This window comes from Anguilla rostrata, chromosome 7 (genome assembly GCF_018555375.3).
Source record: "Anguilla rostrata isolate EN2019 chromosome 7, ASM1855537v3, whole genome shotgun sequence".
Classification (NCBI taxonomy): Eukaryota; Metazoa; Chordata; class Actinopteri; order Anguilliformes; family Anguillidae; genus Anguilla; species Anguilla rostrata.
In genome coordinates, this window is record NC_057939.1 from 43,571,893 (window position 1) to 43,582,083 (window position 10,191).

At 50.0% G+C, this 10,191-nt stretch overlaps 1 protein-coding gene across 4 annotated transcripts in view; it reads left to right on the plus strand.

The window, feature by feature from the left end:
- si:dkey-97m3.1 (fatty acyl-CoA reductase 1) overlaps window positions 1-10,191 on the plus strand; it is a 36,953-nt gene continuing 26,762 nt past the window's right edge. For 2 of the 4 annotated variants that reach the window (XR_010331374.1, XM_064344509.1), the window contains exon 1: window positions 1-227. The gene's annotated coding sequence lies outside the window, so the exon portion shown is untranslated. Of the gene's footprint in view, window positions 228-748; window positions 957-10,191 lie in introns of those variants that run through there. The other 2 variants (XM_064344512.1, XM_064344510.1) reach the window with 2 other exon arrangements.

Consider the following 10,191-nt stretch of genomic DNA (forward strand, 5'->3'; position numbering starts at 1 on the left):
CCAGTCCCAGCACAGACAGCCCTGCTGACCGGCTGTGATTATCTGCTTTCAGTCCCGACTCCTGAACAGGCTGGTCGGCTAGCACACTCCGCCGTACAGCGCTGCGGGACACGTAGAGAGGAGGGGACTCGCAGTCTCCATCCACTGCTCAGGCATTTTGGCTGGGTCCTCTTGACATTTAGTCAAAACGTGCAAACTGGGACTGAGGATCCCTACCCATGATCACGGTAAGATTAATGTGCTATCCTTCGGAATGTGTGAACTGTACGCACCGGGATATCGGGGTGGAAAATACAGCGATGTAAAACGCAGTTTTATTCGCATATTAGGTGGGAGCGCCGCGCAGCCAACGGGAGCATCACTCGCCCGCTTCTCATTTGACTGCCTTGAAGAAGCTATGTGAAGTCAAATGAAATCATGTGTGATGTAGCCCACAGCAGCCTAACGTCTGTCAGATAACGTCAGTACGTTTAAATAACCTATAATTTTCCTCGACTGGAGGCTGCTAAATATAGAAAAGTAACCTACCATTCTTGATAATTATGAACAGTCTGGAATTCAGCCTTTGAATATGTCCATGAATCCGTGAACTATTGCCTTGCTAACGTTAGCTTGCTGACAGCAGCCAAAGATGTAACGCTCGGGTATCTGAGTAATGACTGCAGGCACGCATGTCTAATTGCTTAATTGGGCTGTAAGCTTGCAACAGATAATTGTGTCCTCAAATGAGCTCAGAGGAAATGCCGGTAATTATTTTAGGTTCCTCTGAAAGCTTGTAGTGATTTTGGTTCCAGGTTCTCAAGGAAGCTAGCCGGCAGCCACTGTACGCTGTCTCAAATGTTCAGTTCCCGGCCGAATTCATTGAATGAAGAGGGCGGAGGTGCAGATTTAGTCGTTTAACGGGACTCAGAAGCTGGCTGCTAGTTGGCTAGCTGGCTACTGAAATCTATGTGCAGGTTTGTTGTGGAATTTGAATTTGGGACAGAGACACGTGTTGTGTTCTTGTTTCTTCCGTGTGTATGTATCCGTTTATTCAGTTAAGCTGACGCGATATAACGTTATTTTAGCACGTTTGTCTTAAACTAGCAGCCGTGCTTATTATCAATGTTCCGTTAATGGTGTGCCTCTGTTACCTATAGTCTAGGGCAGGCTATAGCCTACCTGCTCATGGGGCTACGTACGACCGACATGACTTTGATACGCGATGAGACTTTTCGTGAGCGGTTGGTAGGTAATCGCCAGTCTCTGCCACGCTCTAGTCAGATGCTAGATCGGGCTCACATAAACCGGATTTTTTTAAATGACGAACGTTCTTTTCTGAATCGCGATGATGGTGAAAGGTTTTGAGTGCACTGCCTCTACCTTTTTATTTATTCCTTTAGTTCCCTAGCGAGGGCACGTCATAGGTCTTGAAAGTAAGTCTTACCAATTCTATCAATCAAGTGAGCGGCTTGAAGACCGGCTTGGCAGGTCTACTGTATCAGATGATGTCAGTAGGTGCGGTGTGATAAGTGATACGTTTTGGTAAAAACATTTCAATGATTATTCCTTTCTCTACAATAATGTAAAGTAAGGTAAAAATGTTTGTATATCAGAATGAACGGCCACGATGAGGAGGTGATTGTTGTCCCGATTCATTCGGATGCATTAGCACTATCCTGACAGCAATTAGGTATATCGTCTGGAGAGTTGAAGCAGTTTCAGAGCCGTTTGCTGACGCTCATTGAATCAGTATGTTGCCATACTTTTGTAACGTTCACAGCAGTTGTAATAGGTTATTCTGCTGTTTGGAACTCTGAGTTGTAATGCAAGGGATGGCATTCAATCAATATTTGTCCTATGTGATTAATAATTGAAAGAAAAAAAAAAAAAAATTCACTTCTTTGCAAACAGTTTGGTGAGTCCAGGTGTAACTAAACTAACTTGCCCAACTGAACTTGTGAAGAAGTGTATTTGTTAGTCAAATGCAATTACACGTTGATTGAATACAGGCCACTGACTTCTTCAAAGACAGTTAATTCCAAAGTGAATACTAATGTAATCTCAAACTTGTGCGAACTGTGCGAACTGGTTGGTAAGGTATCTTGAGCTGAGAGAAGGAAAAGGGAGTGGTAAAGATTCCAAATCTAGCCTTTGCAGAGCTTCTATTATTACCATCAAGGGCCAATCTATATTTAGTTCTAGAATTCACTGCAGGCCCCTGGGATAGTCCCTTTATAAGATACACTGAACTTAGTTGTAAAAATGTATTTTTGGAAAAAGATTAATTTAATTTTTTTTTTTTTTTGGGGGGTGTTGGTGTTGCACACAAATGTGCTGATTTGCTGTCCATTTACCATATGGTGCAAGTGTAATGACTTAAGTTTCTAAAATGGCTCCAAGCTGTGGTTTTCAGGCCCAAATGCCAAATATCAGACAGCTTGGTGCCAGTTCTCTATTTTTAGGTTTTATAATCATTAAAATCCTGTTTTTTGGTTTTTTTTTTTTTTTTTTTACCCCTTTCTGTTAGCCAATTTTTTTTCATTTCTCCAGGCTTCCTCTTCTCTGTCGGTCTTCACAGCAGTGCACAGTTCAGCTCACATTCGGTGTTTAAACCGTAAAATGCGCTAGCTTATCGCGCCTCTAAAACTGTGCCCGCTTTTGCTGCCAAACCCTGCGTGGCTCCCGGCTGCCCTCCTTCATCTGCCCTCTGGCAGGTAGACGTGTGCCAACCGCTGGGCTCCGCTCAGGCGTGGTCCCGCCCAAAACGATAAACGCCGCCCTTATCTCTAAACGTGCGTCATTTCATTTAAATACGTTTGTCCCCCCCCCCTTCATTTTTTAATTTTTTGCCAGCTGCTGGGTGAATTTGCATTGGCCGGTTGTGTTTTGCCCCGGTTGCTCTCTGTATGTCCTCACTAGCCAATCACACGGTATGTCTTTGCCAGCCAATCGCTCGCTCTGTCCTCGCCAGCCTATCAGCTGGTAGGCCCTGAGTTCAGGGGCTAGGTTGTTGTGCTTGGTGTGGAGTTTGCTCTCCTCTGCTGTGAGTTCAGTGCGGTGGTCTGGAGCTCCCGGCCTCCGGTTCTTTCCATCCCTCCTGCGTCGGCGGGCCGTGTGAGGCGAACCGACGGTTCTTAAGTGGATGGTCGTAAATGTTTAAAGGCGAGCGAAACGAGCCTGTGCTCTTTAGCCCATTTAGTCTGCACACAGCGCGGCGCGGCAAGTCGCTGGGGGTTCGGCTCCGGCTCCGGAGGGATAGTGGAAGTGAGGGTGGGAGTGAGGGATTCTGGGAGTGATGCGATAGCGTAGTGGGAGTGAGGGATTCTGGGAGTGAGGTGGAAGCAAAGCGGGAGTGAAGGTTTCTGGGAGTGAGTCAGGAACGAAGCAGTAGTGAAGGATTCTGGGAGTGACGTGAAGGCAAAGCAGGAGTGAAGGTTTCTGGTAATGAGACTGGAACGAAGCTGGAGTGAAGGATTCTGGGAGGGAGACGGTGGCGCACGTGTTACACTGTGGATTAGATGGGTTATTTTAACCATGCACCTGTTTCACTAAACCCCAAACCCTCCTTCCCCTTTGATCTTATGGAACATTGTCCTTGGGGAGAGTCTGACACTGTGTTCAGGTCCTGAAGTGTGCAGTCCGTTTTGGGTGTTGTAGTGTTCTGTACTCCACATAGAGACATGCACTCTGTTCTGGAGTTCGTTGATGAGAGAAGGGGAGAGATGGTCCATGTTTAAGGGGAAGCGATAATGGTAAAAGAACAGCAGAGCACTTTGGCCACTCATAGATGCACAGAAATGGGAAGCACAAACGGCAGGTTGCGTTACATATTACATTACAGGCATTTGGCAGACGCTCTTATCCAGAGCGACGTACAACAAAGTGTATAACCATAACCAGGAACAAGTATGACGAAAACCCTAGAGAGAAGTAGGCCTACTGGTCCAAGTGCAGGGAACAACCGCATAGTTCAACGGGTTGCTGCAATGATCTTTCGAAATCAAACCGAAGCGAAATGTACTGAGATTTCCCTCTTAAAAGTGGCCGTTCACCCATAAGCTGAACTCAGTAGCAGCGCGTCGGAGGAAGCGGTATCGCCAGGCTCTCGATGCCCCGATAACCCACTGTACATTTGAATACACTTTGAAATACACGGCGCGCTATCGTCGTCAGACTTGACCTGGTTTCTAAGCTGCGGTACGTGTCTTTTTTTTTTTTTTAGATCAGAGGCAGAGGTTTGTGTATCAGCCGCGCAGACAGTGCAGGGCGCGTAGCAGAGACCGCCATCGCGGCTCGAGCCTAACGTCACGGCGCGAGTGTAAGATGCGCTCGCACACACACACACACACACACACACACACACGCATGCGCACGCACACGCACGCTGTGCCAAAGCTCCCCCGGTCTCTCCCGTGTCTTATTAGTGAGCCCCTGGGTGACGAGCGATCCCCGCAGGTCCTTCGAGGACACCGCGACTTTGAGGATTCATGTCTGCCTGGTTCGGGGGAGGGAAGGGAAGGGAAGGGCGGCCTACGCCGGGCATGGCTGTGCGTAATGTTTATCAAATGAGTCAGTTTCTCTGCCTGCTGAGACTTGCGCACGAAATCGCAACTGTGGCTGTTTTGCTGCTCGTCGCTGCTTTCTCAGCGTGCCGTGCAGCGCCCCTATTTCCTGCGTCCGCGTCGTTCAGCGCTCCTCCTTCCGCACCCGTATTTAGCGTATTTCAGGGCTGGGCTCGGGCTGTCATTGGCCCGATTCAGAAGCTGCAGAAGATGATGTGGTGTTCGGCGGAGAGGTTTGTGAATGGAGGACGATCGCGATCGCAGGAAGTGAAATCAGAGTGGACGGGAAGCGGGTGCCGCCGTTGCCGTTTCTGTGGACATAGCAGGAAGTGGGTGTGCGTGCCCACATCCCTGTGTGTGTGTGTGTGTATGCCCACATCCCTGCGTGTGTGTTTGTGTGTGTGTGCGTGTGTGACTCTCAGGCCCTGAGTCGAACGTCATTTCTGAGTTGCACTGTCCTCCAGGCCGGCTCTGGGTTTTCCCTGTGATCGAACCATGCACTCTTCCCCTATCCTTCTGACCTGCCCCCGCTAACTGTCTGTATTCCCTACTCTCCTCCTCCATCACGTACTCGCCTGCCCCCTCATCTTGCATCCATTCAGCACACGCTCTTATTCAGAGGGACCTGGCAGAGCAGAGGCTCATTGTGTTTGTTGTGTTAAGAGCTACAGTAAGCAATATATGTATTTGTTTTGTTAATAAGAGCTGCAGTAAGTCACCAGGTAGTTGATGCTCTTTAAAGCCAGTCACAGTGAGTGCTGGGGTCAGCTTATCCATGCTACCCCGCACAGGCGGCTATCCTGATGGGCACGCTAGCCGCAGCCACCCGCTCGGCCCCCGATAAGAGCCACGCTTGTGGGGGCGGAGTCCTGTCTGGAGTCCGTCTCTATCCACACACAGCCCAGCAGAGTTTTTTTTCCAGAACAACATAAAACAACGTCCTGGATTTATTCGGCTGCGATTGCTGTCCTCCCCCCGTCGCGTGATTGGACTGGGCGATCTTCTGAAGCCGTTTCCAAATGTCAAGTTTGTCTGCAGCTTAATGGTGTCTATCGATCTATTCTCGTACTTAGCTTTAGCGAAAGGCTCTCTGTTGTCTGAAATGAAGATCAGCGGTGTACTTAAAAGGATAAGCTGCTGATCCGTAAGCCCGGCAGTTTAGCGCGCATGGGCATTGCCTAAATATCATCGCTGTGACCTTGGAACATCTTCCCTAAGCGTATGGGTAAATGTGGATTATAAGTCTGTAAGTCTAAAAGCATTTAATTCAGGATTGGATTTAAATGTGTTTTGGTCTCTACAGTGTGGTGCTGTTTCTCTGCGTGTTTTGGTCCTTTGGATTTCTACAGTATGGTGTTTCTCTGCGTGTTTTGGTCCTTTGGATTCTGCAGTATGGTGCTGTTTCTCCCGTTCGCTGTGTCTGAGTGATGAGCCCCTCTGTGAGAGACACACGGTGCTGATTTCATGTGTGAAACTCCCTCATCCTTCCCAGAATCATCCTGATGTCCACCCTCCTCTTCCCTGATGGCAGATCTGTATTCCCTGCCTCCCTCCCCCCCCCCCCCAGACAGATAAGATACAGGCAGAGAGCAATGCTGTGAGCTGCACAGACCTGCCCATGGCTGCAGTCTCTCCCTCTCTACCTCCTTCCCTCCCTCCCTCCCTCCATCTCTGCTCTGGACCTGATGAGACAGGCCTTCCTGCCAGAGCAGAGCCTTTTGCGGCCGCTAGCGTCACAGACTCGGCTCTGAACCTGCTGTTGTAGTCTAGCGTCAGCCTGTCACGGCCGGGATCCATGTAGCGTAGCGCCACTTTATGACCGCGTTGATGCCTGTTGCCTTGCGTCAGTTTATGGTCACCTTGGTGCGTGTAAACGCCTAGCGTCTGTTTGTAGTCACTTTGATGCACGTCGCCTAGCGTCTGTTTATAGTCGTTGTGATGCGTGTAGCGTAGCCTCAGCCTGCATGGCTGATCAGGGGGATTTGAATTAAGGGCGTGCAGGGCATCCATTATTAAACGCTCGGCGTCTTTCTTGGACGGCGGGGCTGGTTATCGAAGAAGCCGTCGGGAAGTGATACGTCTCTTTCCGCATTACCTGAATGAGCTGCTGGTTGAAGGGGGGGGGGGGGCACGGTGAGTAGGGCAGGTTGGGGTGTGGGTGGTGGGGTGTGGGGAGTGGGGCAGGTTGGGGGTGTGGGGGTGGTGGGGTGTGGGGAGTGGGGCAGGTTTGGGGTGTGGGTGTGGTGGGGTGTGGGGAGTGGGGCAGGTTGAGGAGGAGGGGGAGGGGGGAGGGGGGTGAGTGGGGGCTCTAACCGTCTCGTCTCCCCGCTAACGGGCAACGCTGGCCCGGGACACCGATCCGGTGTCAGCCAATCGAAACGAACGTTGTTGGCCGGGCCTTGTCCCAGCCAAGGGGCTAGGTGCTGTAATTACAGAAACGGCGTGCGATCCGGCCCCCGCGCGGTAACCGAACACCGCCGGTCGCCGTGGCGAGAGTGCGCCGGGACATGCGATAGCGCAGCTCGCGACTCCGCGCTTCCTCTCCTGTCCGACGGAACAGGAGCGCTCGCGCCTCGGTCGAATTGGCAGGCCGCGAAAAAACTCACCAGACGGCACCAGCCCTGTCCCGTCTCTCGCTGAGAGGAACCTGCCCGTAATCCTCCTCGTGACCGAGGCACCGATGGCGCTCCGTTAGCGAAAAGCGAATGCGAAGTGAGTAACTATGCACGCCGATTGCAGCAATAGCCTAAATAGAAACGGCATAGCTTTGCGGCTGTCGTTCGTGTGGCTGGGTGTTTTGGGAAGTGTAGTTCTGTGGGGAGCCTGTGCAGTGTGTGGTGTTCGTAGAGGCAGTGCGGTGGCTTGTTTCAGTAATGCTGAAGCGGGGTGCTGCCCGGGGTCACTCGACAGGCCTCCAAACTGTCTGAGGCCTGATTTTTATTTCAATGTGTGTACTTGGTGGTACTTTAATCGTGATCACGTGACCAAATTTGTCACATCTAGTTTGTAGTGTGAAATATACTTTTTCATGGCCAGTAATGATCAGATGATGATTGTACTCTTTTCGCCAGCGTTCTCCTCCTCAAAAACTTTCTAAAATATAGGCTATTTTTCAAAAATTCATTCTACAGGTCATATCTGCAAAGTCGGCAGTTAGCTAATGCGAGATTTTTGAAATTACAACGGCTGATGAACCAGACTTGAACCACAACGTACATTTATACGGCACACGTTTACTGTGGAGTTACAGCGAGTAGGCGTATTATGGCAAAAATAGTTATTTTTGCCCGCACACTAGTGCGTTGGTGTAAAGCGCAGATTTTGAAAGATGTCCTGCGTTCTCCAAAGACGCAGCTCTCCACGGGCTAGCGTGACCACTGTTTGAAAGAATTTAGGCCTACCTGATAGGATGATAGTTTAGGAAACCTTTTTGAAAATGTTGGATGAGCTTGGGTGCAAAATGAATCAGATTTTCACGTCTGAGCGCAGCGGGCTTTGAGGGCGGTGTCTGATCGCGCGCTCCGAGCACGCCGAGCCGTGTCCGCCTTTCCTGGCGCGTTGTGCCGGTCGCGATGCGGCACCACCGCGTCGGAGTCCCGCCGCCTTCGGGCTTACAAACGATAGAAATCCGCCGCGCGCAACGCTCGCGCTTACGTTCGCTCGTGCCCGAAAGGGGTCAGAATTTTGCGGGGGCAGAACGAAATTCGACCGAGGAGGCTGCCTCAGAATTCTCGGTGTAGGAATAACCCTGATTTTGTGTGTGTGTGTGTGTGAGAGAGAGTGAGAGAAAATCTGGCAACCCTTTTTCTTACCTGTGGACTCTGTGACCCCATCTAACACCCCACCCCCCACCCCCTCAAGAGAGCTCATTTCCTGTTTGCTTCACTTGACTGTTTCTGTCATTTCCTGTGAACATGAGTGTACTCCTTGGGGCTCTGTCTTGCAGATGTCTTTGGATGTACATTATATTACACAGCGTAGGGAGATCCCCCCCCCCCCCTGCATGACTGGAGCCAGACGTGCTTTCTTATTTCCTGATCTGGGTGGTTTTCAGTAATGATGCAGATTGGGGGCGGAGCCAGCAAGCTGCCTCCTGCAGCGATGTTCCTTTCACTCGCATCAGCTGCAAAGAATGAAGAGGGAAGAGAGAGCCCATCTTAGAGCTTAAAACGCACTTTTAGCTGTGCGGAGAGATGGTGTACGCAATGACGCGTGCGCACATACACATACACACACACACTCCCCACATTCACTCTCTCACACACTCACAGTCTCTCTCTCTGACACACATACACACACACACACACTCTCTCTCTCTCTCTCTCTCACACACACACACACACACTCCCCACATTCACTCTCTCACACACTCACTGTCTCTCTCTCTCACACACATACACACACACTCTCACACAGTCTCTCTCACACACATACACACACACACACACACACTCCCCACATTCACTCTCTCACACACTCAGTCTCTCTCTCACACACACACACACTCTCTCTCTCTCTCTCTCACACACACACACACACACTGTGTGCTGAAAGCTGTTCCAGGTCTCTAGGCTGTCCTGCTTGTCCTCACTCCACGCGGCAGACGGCCCTGATCCCCGATCTCTCGGCTCTGCAGGTCCAGGCTGGCGAAAACGGAGGCGTTTTGGGTTTCTGGGCTTTTCGGTCCCAGTGGAGCATTTAAAATAAGCGCCTGGATGTGCGGGACACGGAGGAAGAGAGAGAGAGAGAGCCGCCGTTCAGCAGCTTTGTGACCACAGTCTCACTCTCACACACACCAGGCTAAACGTGTGCCAGCCTGTCTACTGTTACACAAGCCGGTCCCCCGTGATGCTACTGCCATCATCATCCTCCTCCTCCTCACCCTCGCCATGTCCGTCATGTTTACTGAGCTTTCTTTCTCAACATCGTGCCGTTTTCTCAGAGTTCCGCTTGATCCCCTTTTAACCCTCCTGTTCTGTTCATTTTTTAGGTACAGCAAAAATGTTCCCGGGTCAATCCCCATACAGGGGCGGTTTGCAAATACATGAAATGAACCATTTTCATTTAAAATGTTGATTACACTAATTAAGGCCAGTAGAAGAAGTTTCATACTGAAGAAATAATTTTAAGTATTTTTCCTAGGTTTTCAAACTTTTAAAAGGGTCAATTTGACCCGCAAAATAACAGGAGGGTTAAGAGGAAAGGATTTGTTTTTCTGGCTCTATTCCCCCTGGAATGTATCCATTAGAATGCACCGTATTATTTATTTTCATAAAAAGATACCGTAGGAAATTAAAGCGGTTTGAATCATTTATTGAGTGAACGATCGGTCGGTTGATTTGTTGGTCGGTTGATTGATTGCTCGGTGTTACCGTACCTCAGCTGGTTGCCTTTGGCACACACTGGTCTCTGGATCGGTCGGCACGGAAGTTTGGCGTCTCTGTCCTGCACAGATGGTTCCTGTAAATAGCGCATTGCCAAACTGAGCCCTGTGGTACCTGGCTGGGCCCTCTGCTGTGTTTGCTGGTATGGATGCCTTAGCAGTTTGTACCCCCCTTTAAGCTATTTTTTTTTTTTAGTTGTTGCCTATCACAGGCCCTGGATTTATTTATTTTTCTTCACTGCTTGTATTTGAGCCGCCAGTCGC